This window comes from Acipenser ruthenus, chromosome 7, assembly GCF_902713425.1.
Source record: "Acipenser ruthenus chromosome 7, fAciRut3.2 maternal haplotype, whole genome shotgun sequence".
Taxonomy (NCBI): Eukaryota; Metazoa; Chordata; class Actinopteri; order Acipenseriformes; family Acipenseridae; genus Acipenser; species Acipenser ruthenus.
Genome location: NC_081195.1, coordinates 18,296,783 through 18,315,738, shown reverse-complemented (window position 1 = coordinate 18,315,738; position 18,956 = coordinate 18,296,783). Strand labels below are relative to the sequence as shown.

General features: G+C 36.0%; 1 protein-coding gene across 3 annotated transcripts in view; it reads right to left on the bottom strand.

Moving 5' to 3' along the window:
• LOC117415400 (heparan sulfate glucosamine 3-O-sulfotransferase 1-like) overlaps positions 1–16,603 on the bottom strand; it is a 38,068-nt gene extending 21,465 nt beyond the window's left edge. Inside the window, exon 1 of one of the 3 annotated variants that reach the window (XM_034025685.3) lies at positions 16,100–16,603. The gene's annotated coding sequence lies outside the window, so the exon portion shown is untranslated. The other 2 variants (XM_034025684.3, XM_034025686.3) reach the window with 2 other exon arrangements.
• Between the last annotated feature and the right edge of the window lie 2,353 nt (positions 16,604–18,956).

Genomic DNA, 18,956 nt, shown 5'->3' with positions numbered 1-18,956 from the left:
TTGACCCGATCTTTAGGGTTGATTTTTATTGGTTTCGGCATCTTTGAACAGCTGTGAACACTGAAGTAAACTGAACTGAATACCAGAAGCAGTTTTATTAGACAGGTATGTTTACGTAAATTTAAAGCAAAGTTGCCTGTGTGAATGTTTATATATTATAAGTGTATTGATTTGGTTATTATCAAACAAACAAAAAAAGCCTTGCATGTTTTTTGACCCTCCCCAAGTGTAAAACTAAAAAATCTCCAAAAACATAGAAAATCCGTGTTATTCCACAGCAAATAGATTCCTAGGATCCCTGTTCATTATTTATGTGATGTAGCACGCACATACCACGCATATTCCACACGCTACAGGAAGTGGGCGTCTAAAACATTGTACGACTTTAAGGGATGGGTAAATCGTCTTCTCACGCTGAAAAGCTGTACAACTGATCAATTTTCTTTTTCAATGTTTCAGTTTATTGCCATTTAAGTATAAACCACTTTTTATGAGTCAAGTTGTTTTATAAGCAAGGTTATAAAAAATACTGAAGCTACTACTACAAAAAAACAAAAACAAAACAAAACAAAAACCTTTGCAATGAATACGTAAATAAATAACGAAGCCCTTCTTTACGCTGTCTTTTGTTATCTTCAGCATGGTCATCACATAGCTGATTGTTTTAGCCTAGATTGCTCTGTACTCCTTAGCAATAAGTACAATCTATCATGGGTACCTACAAAGTCATATTTGGACCAAAATGTGTATTCAAATAGCTTCAATGTATTATTGCTGCCGACTACCTACAACACTAGGCTTGAGCAAATTCATTGAGCAACATTTGTTTTAAAGTACGAAACCATGAATAAGAAAAAATAATAATAATTTGTTCCACAAATTTGTTAAAAAAAGACCAATACAGTTCTTGAAAGCAGCTTGCTGCAAGACTAATATACTACGTAACGAAGTTCCAGAAGTCCCGGTGGACAACACTGAGAAATGCGCTTAACTAGTAGACTACCAATATACTGGTTCATCGATAACAACAAGAACAAACAATATTATTATTATTTATTTCTTAGCAGACGCCCTTATCCAGGACGACTTACAATTGTTACAATATATCACATTATTTTTACATACAATTACCCATTTATACAGTTAGGTTTTTACTGGAGCAATCTAGGTAAAGTACCTTGCTCAAGGGTACAGCAGCAGTGTCCCCCACCTGGGATTGAACCCACGACCCTCCGGTCAAGAGTCCAGAGCCCTAACCACTACTCCACACTACTCCATTATATTATAACCACATTCTACTGGTGAGAGCCTTACACTGTCACTGTGGGATTCGAATTCAGGTATTATTATTATTATTATTACTACTGTATAATAGATTTATAATAAATATATATGCAGATCAAAAATGTTTAACAAATAATATATTCCATAAGAAAGCACTGTGTACTATCCTTGTACAAGGATAGTACACAGTGCTTTCTTACAGAATGTTTTGTTTAACGCTATGTCTGCATTTCCCCCCCCCCCCCCCCCATGTGCTTTTTTTTATTACATTTTGTTGGTGGCCAAATGAGGCAGGCTGGCTTCCAGTGTTTTAATACATCCTAAAAACTTTGTGGAAATCCAGTTTGAGCAGTCGCGCAAGGCCAAATTGGAACTCAGACACAAACACCTAAATATACCCTCTGGTATTTTAACATTAATTAGGTTATTTGCATTTGGAATAACACTTTCTCTGGTTAAAAAAATAAATACATACGTGGAAACACACACAACCTGAAAGTACTACCAAAACTGAGTGAGAAAAAGGTGAGATTTATTTTTCTTTTTCCATGGAAATTGCCCCTATGTTAACCCAGCCAATGTAACCATGCAATTAAGCACTCAATATATCATGATAAACCTGCCTGCAATGTGCTCTAATGAGACATTTATTTCCACTTTATTACTTACGCTGCGATAGATTTCCCTGACCCAGACCATCACTAAAATATACAGCTATAAGTGTTTCTCTGCAAGAAACAATTTTGACATTATTTCAAGAGTTTACCATGGGTAATGATAAGAAATCACAGCTTAAAAAAAGGAAAAAAAAGCTTCTGGTTATTATAGAGAAAAAAACTTCAATGAATACAGTTTGTTCCTGCCATTTTAAACACACCAGTTGTCTTGCAGCGTTGACACCCTGCTCTCTCTTGTCTATTCCTTATGTTCAGTCAGTGGATTTTTTATGTGTTTGTTAATTAGGCAGGGCACAAGCTATTATGGTTGTAAATGCCTGATAACTAGAAACGTACTGGGGGAAACAAGTCTTGATTTCAGATGTTTCACTTGAGGATTTTGTCTCAAGCCAGATAATACATTTTGAATTGAAAAGTTGATCTGATACAAAAACATAATTAGCTGAAGAGATTTAGCTGACTGACATAACTGTCTTTATGTTAGCAGGTACCCAAGATACCTGCTTAATTATTAGATGGCATTTCATTATAGTCTACGGTAATTAGCAGTATTTGGGGTCTAGTCATTTCATCAGGGGCGTAATTTGAATCATTAAAATAAGGGTAATTTGTGAAAGTCAACATCTGTAAGGGTTGACAGATTTGGTCCTAATCTCACATTTTAACAGTGCCGTTATTTAGACCCGCCACTGTTTAAAGTAATCTGTTATCATAACATATTGTTCCAAATTCTCTGCAAGCAATAGCAAGCTAAATGACATCTTCACATATAGTAGGTTTCCTACATCAGGCATGTGCCTGCTTACAACCAATCACATTAGTGTTACAACATCACATGTAAACAATACACGCAGACATAATGCAAAAGGAGGCAGTGTAGTCCAGTGGTTAAAATCCAGGGCTTGTAACCAGAAGGTCACTGGTTCAAATCCCACCACTGCCACTGACTGAATCACTGTGTGACCCTGAACAAGTCACTTAACCTCCTTGTGCTCCATCCTGTGGATGAGATGTTAAATCAGTGTCCTATTGTAAGTGACTCTGCATATAATACACAGTTCACAGCCTGCCTCTGTAAAGCGCTTTGTGATGGTGGTCCACTATGAAAGATGCTATATATAAAAATAAAGATATCATTATTAGAGGCCATGGACCTTGCTCTGCAGGCAGTGTGGCCTGTTTTTATAATAAAAAAAGTCACGTCAACTTGAAATGCTGGAATGTTTAAATCGAGAGGCATTTCTGCCAATCGGTCCTACAGGAAAAGTCTGATTTAAGGTTTTCTCTCATTTGATAAACATTTTAAGCCCCAGCAACAGCGTCTTTAGTATTTGATTCAGAGATTCTGATTTGAGAGTCATTTTCAAAAGGGTAAACATTTCTGATTATGCAGACTGATTTCTAGTATCATATTGTCATTGATTATAAGTACATCATGTATAGACCTTCTTCAGCTACTCTTTTTAGTTTAGGGTTATAAATGGTGTAATATTTATCTGAATGGATATATAGAGAATACTCCATGAAGAGCTGTACAGTAGTTATTCCACGAGCAGGGATCTGAGGGGGTTGAGTGGATTTTCTGCGGCCATCCTTATTAGTGAAATAAACACAGCACTCTGTGAATGTTCATGGAGTATTCTGTTTATATAACAAATACAATGTATGGGAAAAAGTATGTTTAAATCTAAATTAAACATCTGAATCAACACTTTTTGTATAATAGTGTATATTCCAGACCAGAGAGTTGGTTATGTGCTTGAATGAACCAGGGTCCAGCTGTAGAGAGGTTTTAACTGGCTGATGTGTGTACAGCGGTTTTTAGTGTGTCACTTGGCACTACTGCTATGGAAAAATAAAAAAAAACATTTTTACATTTAAAGCGATGAATCTTGTAGACTCGGGTGGTAGTTTTAACATCTTGTTGCTCATCCTTTGGGGCTTCCACTTTCAGTGCTATGAATATTTATTTTCCACAACAGAAGCGTGAAGAAGCTAAGTTACTTTATTACCACCCTTCACTTTCATGATTTGATTTCCTGGATATTAATGTCAACAGGACTTTCTGGAAAAGTATCATTATTACTGAACACACTGCAGTAGAGCTGAGACAAATATTCAAATGTCCAATCAAAACATTCCATGAAATATACTCTGTATTTGTCTGTATAACATTATTTATAAATGAGTGTGCCAAACACATTCTGCTGTAGTAATGCAATATTGTTCTTTTTCTTTCTTTTTTTTTACTCCAGGGAGATTTAGTATTTCAATTTATCATTTCAAAATGTTTCTACCCAATTTGAAATGCAGTTTGTATACCGTCTCACCACTGCAACCCACCCTGGCCAGTATGACGGAATATCAAACTTATCTAAGCAATGGATGTTACCAAGCTACTGAACCATGGAGGCAAGGACCCAACCTAGGAAGTCCCTAGCGAGACTCGTTGGGTACATGACCACCAGTAGGGGTCTGTGACATGAGAGGACCCGGCGCTGACTCTCATAGGATTTGGAGTCGGCTACTGGATTGAAATGGTTCCAAATGGGAGAAGTGTTGGCTGGAGGTGCAGTACACCCTCAACTGAACTGTGGGCACAGCTCCGTGGGGAATCTGGTTTTAGAAGCAAACTGATTGATAATCAGGAAAGGGCCAGGTGCTCTGTTGGCTTTGTTCCTTGTGCAGCTATGTTAGCTTTGTTCCTTGAATCGAGTCAGGATAAGTAGGCTTTGTAAGCCTTGCATCTTAACTGAGGTAAACAAGTAGCTGGATTACAATACGAAAACAGAAACAACTTGGTTTTGTGACTGCATAGGAACTAGCTAGATAGTAGAGGTCCTGCAGCAGATGTACATTGTCAGCCCACTGTCATTAGTCGTAGCACAGGCACTTTTTTATGTTGAAACGACAATTCGCTACATGTATTAAAATGTCTGTGATTTGTGCGTAAATAAACCATGGGAGCCTGAGCAGTGTTTCAAATACAACGCCTGTATTTTGTAGCTCTCTAAGCTAGTCCCCTACCCTTTTACAGGGTTGTTGACACGTCATGATGCTCTCCCCAGCCAACTTTCCTCCCTAACGCTGTGGGATAGCCGCCAATGCATCACTTTCTGTGGGCCCCCAGCCAAGATCGACAACTTCAACCATGATCGCATGACTCACCCTGCACTCCAAGTGGCAATGATTTTACAAGGTGAGGCACTGGGGTAACCTCTCAATATTTTCTTTGACTAACAGGTGAATACAGTGTAATCTATCATATCCAATTGAATTGGTTTAGGGGGTCCATCGGGTATGTGACAATATCGCATCTCAGTTATTATATTGTAGTTGCTTTATTAAGGTTGGGGCATTATAAATTAACAAAGAACTACACAAAGAAAAGCAGTGAAAATTATTTTAAAAGTGCAGTATTAAAAACAAAGCACTGTAACACAATATTTGGCAATTTAATTCCGACAGTTTGTCGTTGTCCCTCACCCTCCCACCCCAAGACAAATCGCGTAAAAAAAAAGAAAGAAAAGCATGCATGCAAACACAATTTTGCTATGTTGTGAAAAAAATATCTTTGCTTATCTAATAATATGATAAATAAAAACTTCAATAACTTCATTTTTTTCTTTAGCAAAGGGAAGTGTTGTTCTTGGTTATACTGAATAAGTCATCATTTTATTCACTGAGTCTTTCATTTATCACTGTGACGGGGTGCGCTGCCACTGTGTGTAGTTTGTTATATGTTGTATGTAGTGTGTTATTGTTGGGGTATATATATATATTGGTGCACGGGATATAAATTGGGTTATGTAGCATGAGTGTTGTAATATGTATTTAGGCAGGGGGATTGCACAATCACTTCACGTGCAGATAAAATGTGTATTAGTATGTGAGCACGGGGATTGCACAAATTAGTTCATGTGCCGGGATTCAAATGAATAATTAATTAGTAATTGAATCCAGGCACAATTGTATATATAGAGGCACGAATCACTCACTTGGGGTTGTGTGTTCAAGAGTGAAGGAACGGGTGAGAGTCAGGAGAGTAAAAACTAGAATTAAAACAATTGCTACCCGTGCTGGAGGACCAGCACGATACTGGTGTGTTTCGTCCATTGTTTGTTAGTGTCTGTTCATTTGGCCAACGTGCCCTTTATTTTGTCAAAGTGTTTATTGTTTCTTCAAACCTTTTTATTTTGTTCATTTAATAAAAGTGCCGCAACACATTCATTACTCCAATCTGCTGTGGATTCCTTTCATTTCACTCGCAGTGCTGTGTGTTTCTACTGGGTCTGATGTCACCGCTCAGGCCAGCTTACCACAATTACCTTTGCCCTTAGTGATTGTTTTTCTTCTGCTTAATGTTATGCACTAGAGTGTATCTGGGCTTTACTGCTTTGCACAAAAAATCTATACTCTTGTATTTCTGATGTTAAGCTGCTGAAAAAAAACTTCAGAGGTGTGTTTGATTTTGAAAAGCCACGTCTGAACGGAAGAACCCAACACAATTGATCTAATTTATTCCTTTGTAATAGGTGGGAAAGCGAGGAAGAAAACAAGAGGTGACCAACAGAATGGGAATTACACAATGTAACAAAGACCCCAGAGATAACTATTCAATTTAAATTGAAAGGCCCCTATAGTGTGGGCCTCCTGTACACATTAATACATACATTTTGCTTCCTCATAACTGCTTGAGCTGCATGCGCAATGTGCACCACACAAACAGTTTTTTTTTCTTGTTGTTTATTTGTACATTTCTAAGAAAACTTGTGCAGTTTAGAACTTCTGAATGTACAGCTTTCTTAATGGTGGAGGAACTAAACAGGAACATTTACACATTTTTATAACAAACCATTCCTTCACAACAACCCAAAAACCCACTTGCTGACTTTAATAGATCAATAAGCATTATTATTAGCGAGCACACATTGGTGCTATTGGCTGTGCAGTTTAATAGTCGACATACAGTATTGTTGTTTTTAAAGTCTGTTTAATAAGAGAATCAGATAGGTTGCACTGTGGAAATGTGCTATGAATTACAGATATTTCTTATATGTCAAAATCCTGTGATTACTGATTGGTTTCAAAGTGCAATATAGCTTTCTCATTGGTTTATGCACTTTTTATTGTGGCAGCTTTTTGCAGTCTTTCTCAATCTTTCTGCAGACTTTCTCATTGCCTCAATGTGTAATTATTTAGTATTTAAACTGGATTTTTTTAAAGGGATTATTTTAACATTCGAAAATGCATGCTGGGATTCATCAAGATATGTACAGTAGCTGACAGAATGAATTTATAACACCAATACTGTCTAGCAACTTTGACATTTGGAAAAAAAAATGCAGAAAGAATCTACTGTGAATGAAAACTTATCAAATGATCAAATGATTTGTACTTCATTTTTTTCACCTCATCAAAAAAGAAAGAAAATTGGAATCTTATTCTTTTTTTTTAATAAAATACGAATACATTATTTCTACATGCTATTTCCATTTGTAAATTCAGCTTCCAAATATAGAACATATCCTCAAAATTGGAGTGGGTGGATTGCTTTTGTTCTATTAAAATGCCATTCATAGCCTGATGAATGTGTTCATTGATTATCAATAAGGCTGAATATCTGAAAGTAAATGAAGCTGTATTATCAGGACACCACTCATAATGAAAACACATTTCAAGAAAGCTGAATCTTTTATGAATATAGTCAATGCATCCTTCCGTTGAAAAACTTTGGATAAGTCTAAATCATTACTTTTCATATATGTATCATTCCACGGCCAAATTAAAAGTTCTGTTTTATCAAACAAGTGTGTTTAAACTGGAAATAATTTTGTATTATTATTTATTATGCTTCAACTTTTGTATTTATTTATTTATTTATTTATTTATTTTTTGACATTAAAATCCACCTGTACCTGGCTTTGAGCTTTAATAGAATGACGAAAGCTGTTCAGCCACATCATTTTCACCAAACAAGCTCAAAGCCAGGTAAAGGCAGATTTAGAAAAAAAAAAATTCCTCAGTACTGAAGTAACAGAACCACTCATTGATTGCAAACACTATAAACAAGCAAGGTACATGTAACATAAAGTAATCCAAATGACACTTAAAGCTTCTTATTCTTTATGTGTGAGTTCGCCTTTTGGGGCACGTACATTTCATTAAAGAACATATGGCTCTCAATTATCCATAGACATTTACTGAATCATTAGCTCCAGAAATGGAGTCCCATTATCTCAAGACAAAGGAAAAAATAAACAAAATAACTTCTGATAGCTTCCGCCAGTGTTGTTTATAAAATAACTGAACACCCCAAACATTCAAATGTGTACTCACTGGTCTGGTAAAATAAATGGCTATAACTGAACTCATGACTTGAGCCAATTGAACTATGCAGTAGTTTTATTCTAAAAAAAAAAGAAAAAGATAGTACGTATCTCATTACCCTTCGTTCACTGGCTCCATAGTGTTACAGACTTAGCAGCCTGGAGCTAAATGCAGAAACACCCAACTGCGTGTGCAACACTTCCAGAGATATCACTTTGAAAAACAAAAATAATTATATACATGAATGCCAGTCTCTAGGGTCGCAATTGCAGAAACCCGTTTGCGTGGGGGGGGGGGGGGGGGGGGGGGGTAAAAAGAAGAACAAATGTCTTATCCAGCCTGCATTGAGACTAAATGGATGATATTTTAAATGTCTACCTATTTAGGAATACCCCAATATTTGAAAAGCACAGGGTCTGAGTGGGATACATTGGACAATAAAGTGGCTCTGCATTCACAGCAAATGGTTAGCATGTCTGGGGACTGCTGCACTTGTCACATGTATTGCTCATTAAAAATAATTGAATGATCTATTCAGGGATACTAAAGTATAGAGTAAGCAACAGGTCTGAGTGGGTGAAAGGGCCCCCAGTAATATACGCATTTAGGGGTTTATTTACAAAAAAGTATAACCTTATTCATATTTATTTTGGGTGGATAAAGCACTTATTTGATAAGCTAAAGGTAATACAGGTGATTTGTGGTACAGGTATTCTAGTAAGGTAAAATGGAGGAAAGAAAGGAGTCTCCTGAAGCTGGAAAAAAATGAGTCCCTTCAGAGGAGGAATGCAAGACTAAAAAAGAAAAAACGGCAAGAACATTTTACAAAAGCCCAGCTGCACCTTGTTTGACGAGCTAGCAAAAAAATAATAAAGTGCCATTTAGAAAGAACAGCAGTAGAATTGGATATTCTACAAAAACAAAAAATATGGAACAAAAATCACTGAAATAGTTAATGCCCTGGGCACAGAAAAGTACACAGTATGTCGATATTATTTTGCATCCTTTTTTTGTTACTGTTTCCAGTGTGGCATAATAAACTTAAGACAAACCGATACTGCACAGTTCTAGTAAAAAAAAAAAAAAAAAATACATTTTTCTTTTAATATTGCTGCATATAACGTAATACCCAAGAGGTGGCAACTGTCTCTTTAGTATAGCACAGGCAGAATGTAGGGTAGATAGAAAATGGGATGTTAGGTCATTTAATTTAAACCTATAGTTTCTGTTTCTTATATAAATAACACACAATGGTTTCCAAGACCATTCTAACTAAACGTTTTCCTTAGGTTGCATGGTTCATGTATCTTCAGATAAAGGGCATGTAGAATGGGGTAGCTTTATTTAGTCTACCTGTTGTATTGAAACATAACCCCTACTGTGATTAGACTGGAATATAGAAAAAGGCCATAACTGATTGAGAGTTGCAGTTGTGGTTAAAAGACCTACTATATTGGCACTTACAATCTAGCTATAAAGAAACGATCCCCTGATCTGGAGATATGAATATATCATTGGCAGCAGAGAGATGGATTTCATTTCTGTTAACACTGCTAAGGACACAATTTTGTTCATTTTTGTGATAGTTTCATAAGAGGAGCCACTGTATCATTTGTATACGTATCAGACGGAAGTTAATCCTCCTTGCGAAAATGCGCTGCAGGGGTACCTTCTTATCACCATACCAAGCAGCAGCTCAGCTAAACACTTTTCATTATCCTCAGGTCTCCTTCAAGTGAAACTGCCTATGTATGCTATTACAGCCCATTTCAGTAAAATGCATTTAAATAAAAAAAAAAAAAAAAAAAAAATTAAATATTCTGTACCGGATCCTACACAGAGGCCAAACGAAGGAAAAAGGGCATGTTTAATAAACATGAGCTCATTTTCAAGTCAAAGATTTCTTCCATGTTCAAGAACATCTCTCATTTAGCTTCAAGCACTACCAATCTGCAAGAACCATCTCTGTAAAACGTACACCCCCATATCAAAGGGAACAAAAGAGGCTTGTTCCCAAAAATCAATAACAAACAATAATAAATTAAACATTGGTTTGAACGCTAATTTCTTGCAAATTAATTTAGATTACATCAAAAGCAAATCATAATGGCTTTAAAATTTTCAGGCAAACTCCAAACATCAATAAAAAATGCATAAACAGATTCTTAAAAAAAAAAAAGGTTTGTTACCAAAAGTGTATTATTGTTATTATTCTAATAATAATAATAATAATAATAATAATAATAATAATAATAATAATAATAATAATCAAAAAAAAAAAAGCTGAAACACAAAATTACTTCTTTTGTGTTTTTCCCTTAGTGCATTAATGTCAAAAGATGTAGTAATCATTTTAAAATGGAAGAAATCACAAAGCTTGTCATCTGAGAATCTTATGAAGCAATCGGCATCAAATAAAACTGAAGGCTGATTATGAGGTTCAGGCATTATTTCCAGTGAGGAGAAAAAAAAAAACAGTATTTTTGACATGCATTATCAGTTTAACACAGGCATGGTATCTTAGAAGCGAGTAGAATTACCAGTTCTAGCTCAGCGTGGCTTTACTTACACATAAATAAAAAATACAACTATTTATTAATATTCAAATCATAGTACGAGTCCAGTTCCCCATACAGTAACTGGCAGTGACTTTTTAATAATTTTACGACCACCTGATAGAAGGAAAGACTTGCACTGCCATTATGACGTACGAGTGCTCACTCTTAGAAGTTTCACAGCCACATATAACAATGTAAAGAGGGATTAACATTGGCGGGAGCTGTAATGCTAAAACTACATGCTAAATGAGATCTCTAGAGAATGCATTAGGTAATGATTTCCCATCATAAACAAGCACTTCTATAGGGTTTCATGCTCTTACAAGCTAACCATAATATTAACATCTCCCAGAAGGCTGATCTAAAATCTTGTTAGTTTCCCATATCACTACCATTGCTGAATGGATTCATGGGGTCATGATTATAGCAGAGGTAGGGAGTCCATATGTGTGTAATCTCTGGCAATGCCCTTCAGTGACCACACTCAAAAGAATTAAAGTTTGAACACTCGTAATTGAACTTGAAATCCAAACAGCAGCACCTATAGGTTTGGGATCTTGTTTTGCCTGTACGTTGTTTTTGCATAATGTATGACAGAGAATATTAATTAAACTTAGACATTAGAAAACGGTGCTGAAACTCACACGCATTATGCTGAAAAATATTGCTGCTTTTATATCTTATCATTTCCAAAGGGACTTTGTCAACATTTTCTAGCCAAATTCTGAATACATTTACATCTTAAAATAGAGCATTCTCTTTAGCTTTGTCTATTATTTATAGCATATAAAACACATGCATAACACTGATTGGTGTTTCTTATTATTATTATTATGGTGTGTATTACAATGTATCATCCAATTAAGATGAAAGCCACTGTCATCATGAACCTCTTTTCACCTTAATACAAAGTTCAGGCATTAATATTACCCAAACACAATACAAAACAAGCAACCTGTTCTAGAATAAATCAATGATCAAATGTATACATGCTTGTCATGCTAACTAAACACCATGCATTATACTTGATTCCCACAGACCACAAAATAAAATACACTCAGCCTACCTACCAGCTCTTACCCCACAGATTTCTTTCTTATGGTTAATATGCTTTAGTTTATTTTATGAAATGTAAGTATGAAAATAATGAGCTTTCCCTCACTCGCTTAATTCGCAGTCACACGTGTCAAATACTGATTCTTTCAAAAACCCTCAAAGACCATAGTCCAGGGGAGGCTACATGTGGAAACAGAGGCTATTTTGTATTCTTTCTGCAAGTATAGCCAGCCCTGAGCTACCTCACAAGAAGGAAATGAACCCCCCCCGCCCCCCCCCCCCCAAAGAAAACACATTTTTTGTGTTGTGGGATGCCCTTCTACTTAGATTTCTATCAGCTCCTAGCACATTGTTCTTCTAGGGCATTATGTAAAACTGTGATAATGAAACTTTAAAAGTGAATTAATTGTGTTATATCTGTTTTGGATACTGATTAGACAGGATGTATAGTATCCATGCATGCAGATATCTGGGTAAGGTGGCAATATCATCTTCAACTGTTTGATGGCACCAATTATCGGGAAACTTGGAATTCTTCTTTTACAGTTTAGGCATATTAAATGCAACCACAATTAGGCCTCCCTTACAAAATGGTTACCCGACTTATACATATAGGGGGGATGAGAAGTACATTTTCAATTACTCAATTATATCATAAATTATCTTAAATTATGTTTTAAATCCCATTTACCATGATGTTCTCCTTAGTAATTTTTCAAACCTTGCCAGTGTAAGGGATCAATAATTCTCCTTTGCTGGAAAACACCAATGGGAAACATATAGAGCAGGATTTTCAAAAGGTCGTAAATGGTAACTCCACTGTTAATCAAAAAATCGGTATGCAATATTGATTTTGGCATTTTCAAGCGGTCGTTATGCCTATCTCGTTATTAAATAACATGCTAACGTGATTTCCGAAATTATGTTGATTTATGAAATAATGTTAATATTTTAACCAGCAGTGCTTCTTACGACTATTTCTTTTGTTTGCGTGGGAATTTAAAAGCAAATCAGCATTAATTGTCATCATTTATCAGGAGTTAATTTGCACATGGAAAAGGATAGGTTTAATTAACAAAACAGTATATCTCATCTTGAAACAGAAATTTAACAGACCGCGGCTGTGACGCAGACGATACAGACTACCTAGATAATTCAATATTTTTAGTTATGAAAATATTTTAGACTTGTATGGTTATGAATGAGATTTATTCACTTGTTTTTAACAATGTGTAACCCTAAGACCAGAACACACTGCCCAATGACATCGCAGGAAGGGATGCATGGATGCATAAAATACAGTGGCAATGGAGCAAATCAACAGGCGAAAAGATAAGACTATGGCACTACTAATAAATATCTACAATTTTGGCTAGAACTTAAGGCGAAGTGATCGTGAAAACCACATATGACTGGAGATGTGCATGTACTCTGTCTCTATTAAACACACACAAACACGTGCATACATAACGGTATTCCATTGGTTTGTATATAATGTCCATGCTGATGTTTTCTGAAAACAGGATTTGACAGCCCAACATTGTACTTTTTAACTAATAATAAAAACTGCTGCTATAATCATGATTCATTTATTATTAATAGCGTTATCATTAAATTATACCAAATCCCGTTTTCATTTACATTTTATATGTGAAGCGTTCTAAATAAATGTACATTCTGCATGACAAAATGCACAACTTTAAATGAAGTTTACATTATTTTGTATTTCCATTTGGCTGCTGCTCGCTGGTGGGAGAGCCGTGTCGCTGTACGCTACTAGTTTCCATAAGAGAGAATTTTGCTTCCATTCCTTTTTCTTCATCTCGTTAACATGCACTTCGCTTAACGAGTTCCCCTTATTTAGATGCTGAGACAGGAAGTGATGTACGTGACCTGCGGCACTTTTTGACAAGAAATGTGTTCATTAAGGACCTGACCGACGCAATTTCAAAGCATTAATGGATTGATTTAATTAACACATCTAATTTGAAAATCACTTGCTACTAAAGCTCTCGTTACTATACCACGAGTCCAATACAATAACACTGGTATTTGAAAATCCTGAAATGTGCCTTCTTAACACTGTTCATTGTCTTTCCGTTTTGAGGATACTGCACAACACATAATGCATTTTGAACATTTTTGACATAGTAACTTTGCATTAATGGTGTAGAAATCCAGTTTGTAGTGTCTCTAACATAGCATACGTCATTTCCATTTGTCTATATTTGAATTGAAAGTGATATAAAAATGATCCTGTTCATTTTAAAATCATGAGTTATATGAAGAATCAATCTCTGACTTTAGTGTAATGTCTGGTTGAAGGTTTGGATTGCAGTCTATAGAAGCCCTGGTCTGCTATTGGCACAAGATGAGATTCAGTTTTACAGACTGGTTTCATGGCATTTTTCAAGCTCTTGACTAAAATCATGTTTTTATTCCCTCCTCAGTCTTATACATTATTATATCTTGACCTAAAAATATGACTCTATACAAGGTCAGTTAGCCACTTTGTGCTGTTATGGGGAAAAAAAAAAGCTGTAACCAAATTATAGGCAACAAGATTATAGAACAGCAGACCCCCTGTAAGTGCTATTGAATTAACTGCATACTACAGCACCATTTGTAAAGATAAACAAACAACTGCAATATTTTTATAGGGACACACGACAATATTTAAAAGATATAATACAAACGTCTTTATAATCATACCAGTAATTATACACCTGACTGGAGTGCCAAGGCTCCGGAGAGCTATTGAATGAGTTCACATATTAAGAATTTGCTTTTAGTAATTTGCTATTGCTAGGATTCATACAGTACACAGATGTAGTGCAGCTCTAATGCAATTATCTACAGGAAAAGACTCCTATGAGAGATTGAAGTTAATTCAATAGTAGTACTACATTCTAGAACACTATTAATAATTCAGCTTTACAATGGATATATGCAATGTATATAGTATTTGTATTATTACTTTATTTATAGTCAACTAAGCTAAGAGGTCACTTGTCCTTAACAACCAGTAAACGCCAAAAAAAGAAAACACACACACACACACACACACACACACAAACACACACACACACACACACACACACACACACAACTATCCCTTTTGCCAAAAATATTCAGTTACCGATATAACGGTATATAGCTGTTGGATATTGCTTTGTTAAACTTCATGTGATGAAACAGAGCCGTGTAATACACATTTTACTGTCTTGTCAAGCAACATATTTAGAACAAAGTTAAACACAGATAAGATAGCTATCTAAACAAGTATCGAGCAATCATTTTAAAACACTACCGAAAAACAGCCATCCTTCACTCACCCATGTAGCAGAACTGAATTCTTTGTTGGCGTATCCTCTGTGTTCAAGAATGTGACTGCGATACTTGCACAAAATAATATTCATCCCATTCCCTAAACACTTAAGTGCACAGTTGGAACCATAAACCAAGTCAGAGACATTTCATGCTTCACCTGTAATTGATTTTGCCATTACACAATTACAAACAAGTCCGACGCTTGTTAAAATTAGCTTATTTATTTACAGTAAAGAACCCGCTGTATCTACACAGAGCTGCTAAACTGTTAATGAAACAAAACCGTGTCAAAGCCTATTGTTTTTCTCAGAGCCAAAAGTTTCAGTCACCTTCTTAAATTTAACAGTGGATATATAAATTATGTTAGAAGCGTGGTACCTTTCAAGCATAATAATAATAATAATAATAATAATAATAATAATAATAATAATAATAATAATCAGCATCATTCTGTTACATTAAGTAGGCTAGTGCAGTTCTTGTGTGTTAGTGTGGTTATATAATAATAAAATGGGTAAAAAGTGCATGCGTGGTTATTATCTTTACTTTTTTTGGGTGCTGTCATTTTCATTAATGTATACATACACATTAAAATAATGACCATATCTTCAGTTCTCTGCGTACAAATGCCCATAGCGGTTTGCTGAGGAAGATAACCATTTAAGATAATTCAGTCAAATGCCCCAAAATAGTAACTGTAATATCTCCATAAAATCATGAACGGATTAAAATAAAGTTTACCCCGTACATTACAACTGAAATAAATAACAACAACAACAATAATAATAATAATACTACTAATAATAATTATTATTATTATTATTATTATCTTGCTGAGCTATAAAATAAATTGCAATAACTTACTCTCAGTTGAATTGACATTACCTTGAAAGAATCCAGTGGCTTTGAAGGAATTTCTAAGTCATCGCCGTCACACTGAATGCAGCTGAACCGAACCACTCACTTTTCACCCCAGTCTGCAGGAGCTAAGGTTGCAGCCAGTTATACCACTGTCTCTCCCATAGAAACAAATTAAAAACAGCAGCCTCTTCATTATTAATGAATTCAAAGCCAGAGACAAGGAAAGGGAACAGGAAAAATATCGTTTCCCCCCAGAGTCCTTAGTTTAACACCATCCCTTACCGCCTGCACTGAAACAAAATGCTCCTCACCAACAATCACGAAAGCCCATTTGTACACAAAACCAGTAAAGGCATTACCAAAAGGGAGGAGTCCCGCGTCAGATGATCAGGTAAAATGGCTTTGTTTTCTATTGCTGCCAACCCTTACAATACCTGCCAATTGTTTGTATTTTAATGCTCAATCTCAGAACAATACTATTCTGTGATTCTGAACTGAAAATATCGCGCGTTTTTATTTCCTATCTTGGCAAGTGATACAGTTGTATTATATAATTTAGACTCCTTTAAACCACACAGGCTACATATGCATCGTCGATGCTTTTATTTGTTTTTAATGATCCGTTGTTTGCTGACAGTGGGTTGGGATAGAACTTTAAAAGACAAATGATAAAAACATGGATTTTTTAGAATCAATTTAGGGACGTACAACCAAGTACCGTGTCCTGTTGTGAAGTTATTTAGATCAGTATGAGATCAGCAACAACTGAATATTTTTCAATTATTCATTAAGGTACAGTAGAACTGAACCTACCGTAGATGTTCTGAATGTATTGTATTTGCTAGCTTATTTATTTTACAGTGTATACAATTTTTCTTTTTCAATGAAGGTGCTAATGTTTTGTTGTCTTATTGTATCAATCTACAGTCTTAAAGAGAACTTACTATAAAGCAGAAGTCTAAATTGATATACAGTTTAGATAAGGACTGAATATATCTGGATAGATGCACAGTGACAGAACCACTTGATATATCAAACAAATATGTCACAGTGATAATGGCAAACCTAATTCAAAACCAGCTTTCCTGATACTACCAGAAGCCTAAATGGACTAATTCCTAGATAAGATCACAATAAGTTACAGCTCTAGTACAAATGCATTGCAGTCCTATCTTGTACTGTTTTTGTTTTGGTTTTTTTCAAACTGGTGCTCATGGAAGGTGAGTAACATGCAGACGAAATCACAGAAAATAAGTGTAGGTTATATTACTTTTGACTTAGTGTGTTTTGTTGATTTCTGTAACAATTGTGCCAAAGTGTATTGGTGTGGATGTGGACTAATTATGGGTGACCAAGTATAAAGAAAATCACCAGTATACAGATGTGGGGGTATATTTTCAAATAGTTACTCCAGTCTTCAATTAACTCCTACTTTCTGAATAGTGAAAAATCTAAGGTTAAAAAACGAAGTGTTTAGGAGACTGAATTGTATAACTTTGTTAAAGAGGAAATAGCTCTTTGTTTACTGTCCTCAAACTTTTTTTTTATCATGCTTGCAATCATTCCAGTGCTTCTTTATGCAATAACTCATATAGAAATGTGTTTATTTTTAAAGTCTCTGTATGGTGTTTTGACTGTGAGTTCAGGAGTCAATCTTCTGTTCTAGTTATCTGCCATATTATTAAATTCTTTGGTTCTTCATGTTGTGTTGGCTGGATTATTATTATTATTATTATTTAATTCTTAGCAGACACCCTTATCCAGAGCGACTTACAATTGTTATATCAAAGATATCACATTATACATATATCACATTATTTTACATACAATTACCCATTTATACAGTTGGGTTTTTACTGGAGCAATCTTGGTAAAGTACCTTGCTCAAGGGTACGACAGCAGTGCCCCACCGGGGATTGAACCCACGACCCTCCGGTCAAAAGTCCAGAGCCCTAACCACTACTCCACACTGCTGCCACAGTCACAATGTCTTTATTAGTAAGAGCCAACACAACAGTGTATCTCCAGCAAAACAAAATGAACTAGATGGCGCTGGTGCTTACTTCTATAAATACACTTTGGCTGATCTGTGTTACATATATTTATTGAAGGCAACTAGAACTGAAGAAGAGTTCCTGAACACAAGTAAATGAACCTTAACCAGGGGTGAAATTCTGCCGTAACTCACTGATATTCTGTACCGGAACTTATGTTACCTCCTCCATCTCATCCAATACAGATACATTCCATCCACGCACAGAGTCCACTAGTGCATCCATCCATTACCATTAACCGCTTACTCCTTTACAGGGTCGCAGTGAGCTAGAGCCTAACCCGGCATACACAGGGCGCAAGGCGAGACTACACCCTGGACGGGACGCCAGTCCATCGCAGGGCACCACACACACACACTCACTCACACAGATGGCAATTTAGCGTGACCAATCAACCTGGACAGCATGTCCTTGGACTGTGGGAGGAAACCGGAGTACCCGGAGAAAACCCACGCGAACACAGGGAGAACATGCAAACTCCACACAGACAGTACCCTAGGCCGGATTCGAACCTAGGACCCTGGCGCTGTGAGGCAGCAGCGCTAACCACTACGTCACCGTGCCGCCTCCACTAGTGCAACGTTTCTCAAATGTGATTTCATTCAACAAAGTTTAAGCTGCTTGCATTCTGTTTCCTGATGCTGCTTCTGTTTCTGTTAGCTGCTATTGGCCACCGTTAACGTCAGTATAATCACTGCATGTTGATTGGCCAAGCTGTCATTCTGATCGATTTCATTTTGGCATGCTTCACAAATCTCCGCCCATTTCGCTTTGTGTCAGTGCTCATTGGTGGGGAGAAACTGAAT